The sequence below is a fragment of the Pleurodeles waltl genome, chromosome 7 (assembly GCF_031143425.1).
Source record: "Pleurodeles waltl isolate 20211129_DDA chromosome 7, aPleWal1.hap1.20221129, whole genome shotgun sequence".
Lineage (NCBI taxonomy): Eukaryota > Metazoa > Chordata > Amphibia > Caudata > Salamandridae > Pleurodeles > Pleurodeles waltl.
In genome coordinates, this window is record NC_090446.1 from 1,283,694,230 (window position 1) to 1,283,707,796 (window position 13,567).

Sequence of the window (13,567 nt, forward strand, 5' to 3'; positions counted from 1 at the left end):
TTGACTTAGTGTCATCTCAGTGTATTTTTTATTTTGCCCATGTTGCAAGTATCACCAAAATATCATAAAGACAAGACCTATTGGGTTTGCTAATGCTTTACAGGGGTCCAGAACCAGTCTTTGAAGAGATAGCTGTGGAGGAGTAGAAAGGAGTTTAACTTGGACAGTACTATAATAAGGCATTTCTGAGCAACTGCCTAGAGCACCAGAATGACTTAAATCAATGTTTCTGAGGCAGTCATGCTTCCTCTTACATCGCTACCAAAGCATGGAATGACTTGTCCCTACATATAAGAGCCCCTCCTATCCTTCTTAAATTCTGCAAACAGCTGAAGACCTGCATTTCAAGTAGTCCCACTAGGCCCTAGGAGTGGCTAGACTCACATCTGCTCTATGTCTAGAATACCCTCCCGGTAATGCTGCGCTCTACAAATCTGTATAACAGAACATATTTCTGACTGTTCTGCAATCAGAACTTTCGTTTCAGAGTCTAGGGAAGAACTGTGCTCAGCTTTCCATCTGTTGGTGGAAGATTGTGCCTATCTGAGAGAGTCCTCAGCACAGTTTGGAAAAGCGCCCCCCCCCCCCAACATGGTGGGAGCGCGGACCCTTAGGGGTCGCGGACGCCGTGGGCTGGACCCTCCGCACTAGTTGTGCGTGGGCTGGCCAGCTGCTTCCGCCTGCATGCCTCGCGAGGTATGTAGGCAGAAGTAGCGCCTCGGGGAGGTACGTTGGGCCGACGTTGTGGCCATTCCGGTTGGGGCCGCCGCGCGACAGTGGGGGGCTTATAAGCGCCCCTCCCCAGAAGGCTCGACCTTCTTCTTCTCGGCTCAGCGGCCTGAACGGGCATAGTCATTTGTTGACCCACCCACCCTCTCCCTAGTATTAGGCGGAAGAAGAGGTACTAAAGTAACCTGAAGCAACAAAGGGGTCCCCAAGGGTGGGGCCCCGGTATAACAACAGATAGGATCCTGAAGTCCTGGACCAACCTGCAGATGTACACACCAGATTGGGGTAGGGAGCCCAGATCACTGGGGTGGTCACGGGGCTCATGCCCTGGGCCGCCCCGTTACACCCCTTGGCTGATTGGTGTTTGGAGAGGGGGCGGAACCCTGAGCATGTGGGCAAGGAACAGAGGAAGCAGGGGTACCGCCCCCCCCCTAGGGATACAGGTGACGTTCAGTCCCTGTGTGGTCCAAAGGAGGTTGAGGACAGGAAGGGATCCTGTCAAAAATGATTATGGTTACAGATGTAAATGGTACGAATTCATTTGATGTTAATTTTGGATTTGCAGTGAAAAGTTTATTAGAGTGATTTGCATAAAAATGATTAATGTTTTGATTTTAATGAAAGTAAATAAAATAAATACTTCTTCCAACGAAATGATTGTCGGGCTGTGTATGACAAGTGTTGGGGCAAGGGCCTGCTGGCGGCTTCCGAGTCCTATGTTGTACAGCAGGGACTACAGGCTGAACAGAAAGCCTACTTTGAGTGCCACAGAGATGCTGCACGGGGTAGACCGATAACGGTGCATAAAGCTTGGAAGGTATTGACATGGGAGACAGCTACAGGAAGTAGTACAGGTGACTGTGATGACAGTAACTCTTCATAGATTGAGGCAGGAATTCTACAAGGTGTGGGGCTCTAGAACACATGAGCTTTCTGAAGAGTAGGTCAGCAGGTGCATGAGAAGTAGTTTATCAAGCTCAGCTGGGAATGCTGCAGGTGCATGGAGTGGCAGTAAAGCTGCTTAGGGGGATTTGCAAGAGCTTGGCGCTCTCTTTGGCATTACTTCACAAACTTTTTAGGACTGCAGCCCACTTTTTAGAACAATAAACGTTTGAGACCCTCCCCCCCCTTAGCTTTAATGGACATAAGGCTGTATAATGTAACTAAATTATTATGAGGTAGTGCACTGCCATTTACAGACAGCACATCCTCTCTTGAACTGGCTACTAAATTTGCACAGACACACAGTTTTACTGTTAAAACTATGTTGCACAGAAATGATAATGTGTGGAAATCAGGTTTCAGTGATTATCATTTGCGCATCAGCAAGTGTCATGATTTGTTTTGATCCTATTAAAATCTTTGTTTCCTTTGCACCTCAGAATTAAAAAAATGTGCTTCATTTTTGCTTCCCTAGCTTCTGAATGTGTAGTTGATTTGGTGTTTACATTTTGTTGTGAGTTACAAAAAAATGAATACCTACAGCTGTTTGTTCCACCCTCCCTATACCTCAGCAAGATGGTCACATAATTCACTATGAGATGACTTTGTAAACATATGATCTTTGGCTTTGAAGCCCAGCAAATATGAAAAGATAAATACACAATTAAAAAAGCATCTTTATTTATCACTTGGACTTTCACAACCCCCCAAAAATCAGCTTGCAACTCAGTTTTGGAAATACTGGTCTACGGTATTAGATTGTTGAACTTTTTAACCTCACTTTAGCCGGCGTTCTTGTGGTTGCATTGACTTGCCTACTCTTGAATCCTTTCCGTCAGCCAGCACTCAGAGACTTCCAGGTCATGGTTGTTGTGCTTGGCAGAAGGGCATGCAGACATGTAATGACATTTGAGTTCTCTTGACCAAAGTTTTCTGATTGAATCCTTTTACGCCACTGATCATCATAACAGATGCCAATAGGTGTGGATGAGTGGGCTATATTGGGAACCTACTCTAATTGGGGGCAATAGTTTTCACAAGAGATGCACCATTCCTCTGACTGGAGGGAACTATCAACTATTTCTTTGATGCGATGGAAATTCTTCCTTCCAGCAGGGAATATGCTGTTTTTAGGTCGAGCCTGGACTGCGCGCATGCACTGTCTGCAAGGAATGCTGTATTCAGTCTATGGACTTTAACCACGCTCACTATTGCCATTCGTTCTTTGTTGTGCTCATCTTAAATGCTTCTTTTTACATTGGTGCATTTTTCTCAATGTTCCTCCTTTCTGTGCTTAGTTCCCTCCCAGGCGATTTCACTAAGAGAACATGTTGGCCATCACACTACGTTCACGCTTCCTCCTGTTACATCGTGTGATGGCTCCTCCTCCCGTCTGAGCATTGCAGCCTTAGTGTTCTTTTGGTTGTCCATAGTAGTGTGTTCACACCATACTAGTGAAAACATTGCGTTTAGAAAGACACCAAAGGTTTCAGGTTTTGTTTGTTCTTGTGCCCCTGCTTGAGTGCTGTTAGCTGCTTCTCTGGTCCCAGTGGTAATTACTCATTCTAAGTCCTCTAGACAGTGCTGAAACAGCTTCTTTTGTCCCAGTGGTAATTCCGCATTCTTAGTCCCCTAGGAAGTGCTGCTAGCTGCTTCTCTGGTCCTGTTGGTAATTCATCATTCTAAGTCTACTAAACAATGCTGCAAGCTGCATCTCTGGTCCCGTCAGTAATCCCTCATTCTAAGTCCTCAAGGCAGTGCTGCTAGCTGCTTCTCTGGTCCCAGTGGCAATTCCTCATTCTTAGTCCTCTAGGCACTGTTGCAGCTGCTTCTCTGGTCCCAATGATAATTCCTCATTCTAAGTCCTTTAGACAGAGCTGCAGCTGCTTCGGTGGTCCCAGTGGTAATTCCTCATTCTTAGTCCTCTAGAAAAGTGTTGCTAGCTGCTTTTCTGGTCCCAGTGATAATTCCTCATTCCAAGTCCTTTAGACAGAGCTGCAGCTGCTTCTCTGGTCTCAGTGGCAATTCTTCATTCTTAGTCCTCTAGAAAAGTGTTGCTAGCTGCTTCTCTTGTCCAGTCAATAACTCATCCATTCTAAATCCTCTAGGCAGCGCTGCGGCTGTCTCTCTGTTCCCAGTGGTAACTCCAAATTCTTAGCCCCCTAGACAGTGCTGCAGCTGCTTCTCTGGTCCCGTTAGTAACTCCACCATTCTAAGTCCTCTAATCAGTGCTGCACCTGCGTCTCTGGTCGCAGTGGAAAATCCTCATTCTTAGTTCCCTAGACAGTGCTGCAGCTGCTGCTCTGTTCCGGTAGGTAACTCCTTCATTCTAGGTCCTCTAGGCAGTGCTGCAGCTATGTCTCTTTCCCAGTAGAAATTCCCCATTCTTAGTCCTCTAGACAGTACTGCATCTCAATCTCTATTCATACATCCACTACACTCCAAACCAAAACACATAGGTAAAAAAAACACGCTCATTTACAAAATGCCAATATCTCTAACTCTCACAAATGCAAGACCTATTGCATTGCAAATTCTTGTTGTAAGTAATGATGGTCAGCTGAAGTCTGGAGCAATGGAGGAGGCCTTCGTGCTGGCATCTTTGCATTCAGCATTTGACTATGCAACAGGAATTTAACCTCCCCTCCTTATTTTCAGCCTAAATTCATAACATGAAAAAAGGGGGGGGGGGGCTTGGACAGTAGAGCAGAGTATTTCCACTCAATAATTTTTGTGTGGGGCAGCATTCTTTATGAAATGTTGGGGGTTCAAAACGTTTCAGTTATACTTGTTAGTAGGTGAACATTAAGACTTGAGCAGCGACAAATACACTGCGAGAATGAACTGCATTAAATTTCACTTATGATGCATTGCCGGGGTACAACTGGCATGAACTTGTGAATAGTTGTTACCTTTCCCTTCACATACTGTTAAACTAGCTCCTTGCCCTTGGGCATATTCATCCTCCCCGGCTTTTAATTCTAATGTTTCTTGCTGAATGCAACAACTGAATACATTAGAATCTTCTTGTGCTCCCTTATTAAACTGAAGCTTGAAACATTCAGTAGATAAGGACTTGTTATAAATGCAGAACTGCTGTAAGGATATAAGCACATCGATGACTCAAGTGGTAAGGTTGGGATGTCCAAACCTACGATGAAAGTCCTTTTCTAACTCGTCATGTATGTACCAAAGTTTCAAAGATGCACTTTTCTCCTTAAAGCTGCATCCAGTCTAGTTTTCCAGTGGGAGGATATGTCACACACTGCTGAGTAGTGCCATACACTATGCATAACCTTTGATCTATGTAGCTATACTACAACATGCACCAATAAAAGGTGTTGTATTATAGTGATATAATGTAAGATATTAACTTTTCTCTAATAGGATAACAGGTTTGTTATTTACGGCTCTTACTGAGAGTCAGAAGCCTTAATATCCGACTCTAAATTTGGGGTTTTCACTGCTAAGTTCTACAAAATGCGTTTGGCTCGCACTTCCCTGGCCTCCACCTTACAATCACCCCCACCACCCTCGCATGGGTCTCCAGCGGCCCAAGCAAAGCAATGGAATTACAGTCAACAGGGTCACTCACATGCCTTCTCATCTCAGGTCTCCACAGAAACGGAGGGGCCATAAATGATATAAAATTACAGATGTGAAATTCTGAATAATGAGTTGTATTTAGCCTCAGCATACTGGCTGACATACCGGACAAGGAAAACTAAGATAGAGTTGGCAAACTTATGTCACTAAGAACCTTTCAGCGAAATACATCCTAGATATCCACAGGTGGCCATCCATACCATATATGTTTTTTGCATAATACGAAAAACAGTCATGCAAAGGAAGAATATGGCTTTCACTGTGCCCCATTGATTTCCTAAGGCTTGCTTGAGTAATGCAATAAGTGTAATCGTGCAACTTGTGTTCCACACTAGCTTAATGTATAGTAAAATCATTTAAAATAAAAGCCCTGTGATTGATGACTGAGGGGGCACACCAACAATCCCTACCGAGTCTGTGGCAGGGCTGATAATCAAGTTTAGCAGCCACTACTTGGACTCTGTACAGTCTGTTCATCAAATACTACGCAGCTCCCAGTAGCAGGAATTACAGTAACCCGGTCTGCTGAGTATAAGACTACAAACATTGAACGTTCTGACATGGGCAGGTAGACGAGGAAGCACTTTCCTGAGACCCCGTAAAAGTGCAAAGCCGGGGCCAGCCACTTGTGAAACATGGTTCTCCAGGGATAACTTGTTGTCAAAAATGACCCCAAGATTGCAGACGACACCAGAAGGCTAATTTCCTCTTCTGTAGGGAGAGGCCAAAAGTTAGGGGGAAGATACGTTTACATTTTTGTGGCTGAGCAGCACAAGAATTCAGTTTTGTCCCTGTTAATCTTTAGGGAGTTCAGTTTCATCCAGTTAACAATGTCTACCATACATTTCTGAAAGGCCACTACTTCATCATGTTGGCCACCCTTGATAGACAGGATCGCCCTTTATCAGAGAGCTCAGTGGTCTCATATAAACATTGAATAACACAGGACTGAGCCCCGAGGAACTCCCTGCCCCACGTTTTCAAACTCTGAGCAATGAGGGTAGTGCTACTGCCTGACATCTGTCAGTCAAATAGGATTCCAGCCACTTCAGCACTGAGCGCTTCACTCCAATTGAGGCAACTCTGGTTAGAAGGATATTATGACTAACCATGTCAAAGGCAGCCGACAAGTCAAGCATGACTAATACGGTAGGCTGACCATTATCGACCCTCATCTGTTTCTCCTCAATGGCAAAAAGTAAAGCTGATTCTGTGCCATGCCCTGGCCTAAACCTAAATTGTTCATCTTCCAGGAGACAGTAATTCTCCAGGTATTGGGCCAGCTTTCTACTCACATATCGCTCCATTACCTTCACTGGAAATTAACAAAGAGATATCAGCCTATAGTTACTCAATACCGTAGAGTCAGCTGCAGGCTTTTTTAATAGAGGGGTAACAAATGCCTTTTCCACACACATGGTACACCACCACTCTCCAGTGGTTGGTTACAGAGCAGTAGTGCGTGAGGAATAAGTTACGCTTTCATCTGTTTCCACACCCACTGGGCTGGGGATCAAGCGGTTAGCCCGATGAGACTGATCCCAGGAACAAGTGGAAACATTCTTCACTGATAGGTTCAAAGATGCTCCAACAACTAGCCTGAGGGTCTATCATGTCTTTCCCAGGCTCCCAATTGATGCTCTCTCACCAGAGGAGTACGGGGTAGACTGTTCGGGAGATGACATCTTACTGATCTGCTTTACAAAAAGATTGTCACATAGCTCTTGTGATGGAGAGATTTCCTGTTTGTTACAAGATGGGTTTGATAAGTCTCTTAAGCTGTCAGATACCCTCTTAGGATCATTTGCAGCAGTAAGAATGGAATTGGCGTAATACTTAGCTTTGGCTTTAGCAACCTTGATTTTGTAGCCCGCAGAGCATGGCTTTTAGACATTTTTTTAAATCAGTTTAATTGTAGTGACCTCACCATTTCCGCTCGTTTCTTACAGGCTAATTTTGCCACTTTCAAAGAATCACTGTACCAAGGAGCACACGGTTTCTGACGAGATTTAAGCTTGGTCAGTGGGATTTCTTTATCAAGAGTGCCTGCGATATCCTGCTCGTAGGCGGTGTAATTCGATTCCACAGAGATCGTAGGGTCAAAAAGGTTACTAAAATTTAACAGTGGTGCTGAGGTGGGTCTCTTCAATTTGGACCATGCCCTTCCTATCCTAATAGCCATTAAAGCTGTTGTTGGGGGACAAAAACCCTTCACCAGAATAAGAAAGGGAATTAGATCATGGTCTGTCCAGTGGAGGGGTATTTTTTTCCCCACACAAACTAGTCCCTCAGAGGCAAAGATGAGGTCCAGAGTATGACTCGCCTGATGGGTGGTGCAATGCACAAGCTGTTTAAGACCCAGATCTGCACAAGCTCCTTGCAACTCCTTGAAAGAGGGTGAAACACCATTCCCTGCCTATAGGTTGAAATCCTCCAGGATACAGACATTGGAGTGGGACAACACCATATTGGAAAGGACTTCAGTCAGCAAGTGATGCAGAGAGATTGAAGCTCCTGGTGGTCTGTAGCAGAGGACACCTCAGCAGGCACTTCCTTTCATGGTTTGTAGTGAAAAACCCAGTACCTCAGCACCCTCAGGTTCATCAAGTGGCAGCATAGTAAAATTCCAATTGTCCTTATAGATAATACCTACTCCACCTCCCTATTTATTAGTCCGCGGTTTATGAAAGGCTTTAAAACCAGATGGGCATGCCAGACCAAGGTCTGTCAGACTATGGGATGGTCCAGGTCTGTGATAAACAAGACATTCCAGTTGCCATATTACAGCATTAGCTTTATTTCCATGGAGTGCTTAACCAGTGTCCTAGCATTAAGTCTATCGTCTCACAGGTACTATGCTAGGTGCAGAAGAGGAGGGGCCCTGCAGTCCCCTCACCGAAGTGAGTAGAGGAGGGAACAAAACAGATTGTGTGCGGCCTCGCTTACCAATTTCTGGCAGTTGGTCCCTTGTGTAACTGATCCTGGAGGTCCAGCTCATGTCAATGGGCAGAAGTCCCTCAGCCTCTAAGGTGCTACTGGGAGCATGGCTAGTTCTGAATGTGGACAGCCGCAGATGGACTTACCTTCTGCCGGTCTCATCAGCAGTCTACTTAAAGATCCTGTCCGTTTAAGAACTAGACTGGCAATTAAAAAAGGCGGCCAGCACCTGCTCGTTGTATCAGGTGAGTCGGGAAGAGTGCAGCAATCTGGTTAGTTTATTTAAGAAGTCGTCAAAGTCTTAAAATAACTTTAAAAATAGTTTTAAAAAAATAGCTGACCCATTTTTCAGCACCCAGAACTGTGCAAGCTCAATCGCAGCACATCAATAAAGAGCACTGCGCGGTTGCGCCAGAATTCTTAACTATCCTGTTGGTCTAAGAGCAACTAGACCGGCAACTGAAATTGGTGGCTGGAACCTACTCGTTCTAACAGGCGAAACGAAGAGAATGCAGCTATCAGGTAAGCTTATTTAAGAAGTCAAAGTCTTAAAATACCTTTAAAAATAGTAAGACAAATAGCTGACCCGTTTTCCAGCCCCCAGCACTGTGCAAGCTAAACTGCAGCACGTCATTAAAGAGCGCATAGAGAAACATGTGCCAAAAACTCTCCTACTCAAAAGACAGGACACTAACTTTGGATATAAATGGCAAAATCTGTATTCTTGCACACCCTCTAACCCAAGGCTGTAGTTGAGATTGTAAATGAACCTATAAGTTCAGCTTCTGGCACCTATTAATTGGCATCATCTCCTTTTAAGCACAACTTTTCTCCATCGACATCAGTCACAAACTCAACTCCAAATAATGAAACTTTATCATCAGGACCGTCAACATCCCTACTTCTCATAGAAAAGCATCTACATCACATTACAGAAAAACACATTTCAAGGCACCTTCCTGTAGTGGTAACTGGGCTTTTCCTTCTGAGGCATTTATTTCCCATAAGAGAAAGCTCCTTTTCACACTTTGAAACCAAAAGAACCCTTACTCTAATGGTATCTATTCTGTTCCCACTCAAGAATCAGTTTTCCCAAAGAGAAAATTGGATGTTAGGTTACGTATTATACTTGCCCTCAAATCATTTTCCAAGCAGCTCCTTTCCTTGTGTTCTGCACTTTTTTGCTTTTGTGAATTGCCTCTGTCAGTTTCAGTAACCAATTCGGTGCAGCTGTCACATTTTATCAAATAAAGCTACGTAGAAACACAACCATTTGTTCCCCAGGTACACAGCCAGAAGCACGAGTTAATTAAAGCCTTGATTATGTTATAAATCGGTAGGCAACAAAAAACTCAAAATGCTGCACTTCAACTAATCTTTGTCCACAATACTGGCAAACAGCAGTACCATATCTAAGAAGACTTCGCTGGCAGGCAAACTTGAATCATTTGCAAAGCTCTGCTTCACCAGCTAGAAGGAACAGCACCAACCTTAAACAATAGTCCACTACCCCAGTGCACGTAATAGAGTACCTCTCTAAGACCATTTCTGATCATAACCTATTGTTGGTGGGGTTGAGCTGGGAGAGACGTAGGCCCTGCATCCCAAGGTGGAGATTGAGGCCGCAATCATTGGAAGACCCGATCTTAAGGGATACAATGGGGACTACCATTGAAAATTATTTTGATGATAGTATTGATTCAGCGTCATCTCATAAGTGGAGTGGGACGCATTCAAGGGTGTGATTTTGTCCGCTGACAGCCCTCAAACGGCGAAGGCCGGACCATCCAGAATTGCAGACTGAGCTACTCAACACCAAAGAGAAGGTGGCTGAGAGGGTAGAGCGCCTCAGATGGTTTGAATATAAAAATTCAAGAGAGAGAAACCCACTGGATCACTGTTGGCATGGCTGGCGAATTAGCAAAACGGGGTTCAGTGATTGTGGAACTGGATACTGACCAGAGGTATAACATGTATTGATAGGAAGATATTAATAAAAAAATTCTATAAATACTACTCTGACCTTTACAGGAATACTGTTGAGTGCACAGCGAGGGACACAGACATTCCTGGCGCCCGTGACGCTCCCTACCATCTCACCTCATGAAGCAGAGGACTTGGGAAAAGATAAAACATAGATTTGGGTATCTATAAAGAATATGGCCCCAAAACAAAACGCTGAGCACGGATGGTTTCCCAGGGAGTTTTTTTCTGTTTACATGGAGGACTTGGCTTCTAAGCTGGTTGACCGTCAAGGTGGCTAAAGATGCGGGATCGTTACCACCATCAACACAGGAGGCCCTAATTGTGCCTGTACTAAAGCCAGGGAAGCCAGCTAATAAAGGGAAAGCTTACCATCCACTATTGATGCTCAACATAGATTACAAAATACTTAGCAGGGATTCGGCCACTTGACTCCTTCACCACATGCCTACTCTTATCTGCTGGGACCAGACAGGGAGCATACCAGGTCGCAATACCAAACTTAATATTTAGGGGCTACCTACACAACTGGAGGCGAATACTCATGATAAGGAGCAGGCAGCAGTCTTTGTAGTGGATACTGAAAACGCTTTTGATAGCCTGGAATGGGCCCTTGGTTTGCAAATCTAGAGTAAGGGGTGCATGTAGAGGTATAGTTATGGGAACCCAGATGCATTATATTGTGTTGTACTGCAGATGACTGCTTGCGTTTTCTTCAGGATGTGAAGGGAACAATGGCAGGGGGGGAAACGAAATCTCATGGGGCCCTTAGGTTCCGTCTCAGGCTTACGGGGAACTGGCAGAAATCTTGCTTGTTTTCTGCGATGGCCTCGAGGGCTGTGCCAGAGAGTCTGAGGGGGTTTCAGTGGGAACCTCAATGTCTTCCCTACCTGGGAGTCCAGATCTATCATGACCTGGCGGACTTACTGGATGGGAACATGGGGAAGGCCTTGATGGAGCTTCTTTCTAGCATGGAGTTCTGCAAAACGCTCTCCCTTTCGGTAGCGGGACAAGGGGCCCTGTTGAAAATGGTGGCTCCTCTCCAACTGCTATATCTTTTTGTAGTGCTGCCGGTGTGGATCCCACAGTTACAGGATTTTGTGACAGTGACCACACTCCAGAGACTGGTGGCAGAGGGCAGATTAGCTATTCCCGATTTTGTAACCTATTACTTGGTGGGGCCAGCTCCAGTGGCTAGCACAATGGGTAGCAGGTAGTTTATTACCTGGAAGGGAGGTGGGTCCTTTTGTCCCGGACATGCACAGACTAGCTAAAATACTCCTTCAACGTCACAGTGGTGAGGATACTAGAGAGTTTAAAGTGTTGAGTTGTTTCTGGCTCAGAAGCCTGCAGAAGACCAGCGTGAAGATGCCATACTCTTCTGACATTCCAATGAGATTTCTGGCAGAGCTTCTGCCTGGAGGAGATTGGTGGGGTGACGAAGTTAGGAGCCCTTTACAAGGCAGAGACTCTCCTACCGTTTAAGGAGTTCTGGTTGAGGTATGATCTACCCCATACTCACTTCCTCCTTCATGAAGCAGTTATGATGGCCATCCGAAGACACTGGGGGCAGGGGCTGGCTGAACCACCCCAGGTCAAAGACTGACAATACCTGGCTAGCTCTTCGGGAGCCTTCAAAGTGGTTACCTGCTTGTACAGGAGACTATGGGGGACACGCTATCGCCCCTATATGCCCTCAAGACCCACTGGGAAGATGACTTGGGGAACCCTATTCCAGTTGAGGATAGAAAACACATCGTGGAGTGCATACCCAAGGTGTCCAGAAATGCCCGATTTAAACTAATTAATTTCTATGTATTGCACAGAGCGTATCTTACCCCTGAGAGACTCAACCAATTTTTTTGCGATGGAGTGCCAAGTGCCCAAGGTTTAGGGAGTTAGAAGCAGAGTTTATCCACATGTTTTAGAGTTGTTTGTATCTGATTATTGGGAGGCATCACAGGGACATTCGCTGAGGTCACTGAGCGGGATGTAGCATGTGTTCCTAGGCATTGTCTGTTAAGCTGGTTCCTACACACTGCTAAAACAAAAATAACAAGCAAGATCCAGGATCTGGCCTTTATCATAGCAAAGAGGGAAATTACTAGAAATTGGAAGGACCCAAGTGTACCCTAGTTGGCGGTATGGAAGAGGGAGTTGTTACAGTGGGTGAGCTATGAGACCGGGGTAAAACTTCAAGAAGCCAAAAGTGGATAAGGCTCCCTAGATGGGGCACGCATTGTGGAGCCTGGACCCGCCACACCCCTGAAGTAGATATGCTTAGCCCCTAGATGCAGTAACACAAAGTGCACCAGAAATCCAGTGCAAGAGTCGCCACTAAGGGGAAAGAAGAGGTGGAAATCCACAACAGATGGGGCAGGTAGACAAGACCACCTGGGACCACTCCCCCATGTTGCTGCATATCTTTCTTATGAGGTTCGGACCGATCAAGGTACACGAGTGGGAGGGAGGAATTGAACAGGAAAGTATGTTACAATGTTGTTATGTTATGGTAATGATGGAGAATGAAGTGAGTGCCTTGATATGGGTCGGTTGACGTACCGACAATCTCAGATATATTCGAGCCGTTCTTGCACATTTTAATGTGCTATTATCCGTTTTGGAGTACTATGATGGCAATGTTTTTCACTGCACGAAGATCGGGGGCAAGGCTGCAATTGCTGAGGTTTAAGCTGAAACGCCAAAAAAATGTTTAAAATAAAACAGTAGTCCACTGCCCCAGCTGGGTTTGCACTTTACAAATGTCCACATATGTACATGCCATTCTACTTACCTTATTAAAAAACCTCACAATTAAACCAGTGAGACCTTCAGACCCTGCTGTAATGCAGAGAAGAGTGTAGGGAGAGCACATAAACAAGCAAAAAACAGAGTTGTGTACACTGAGGACACGTTCCATGTTCCCACTGAAGTGGATTGAAATACAAGTTTAAAAGACAGAGCAAAAGGCCACAGGGTTATAATTACGGAGGTTATAATCAAGGACCTAAATGTCAAAGCACAGGTATGATAGACCTGGGCTATCTTACAGGGATGTGAACCTGGGACATGCAGAATGCTAGAAGATTAAATCAGGTATTTTAACCGATATCTGTATTTTCCCTTTGGGAGAACTTGACTGTCTTAGCTATGGTGTTGCCATGCTCTTCCTGTCTGGCAAGTCATCTGTGTTGCCTGCCAAGTAACTGGCTGGTAGGGCAACTGCAGTGTGGACAAGCACTGGCAAAGCACATAGGTGTGTTTTCTTTTGGCAGAGGTGTTTGGTGATGGTTGGTCGAATGTGTGTGTTGCCTCCAGCTGGGAGTAGGGCCCCTTATACGTTAGCTGTACCCTCAAATAACAGTGTTAA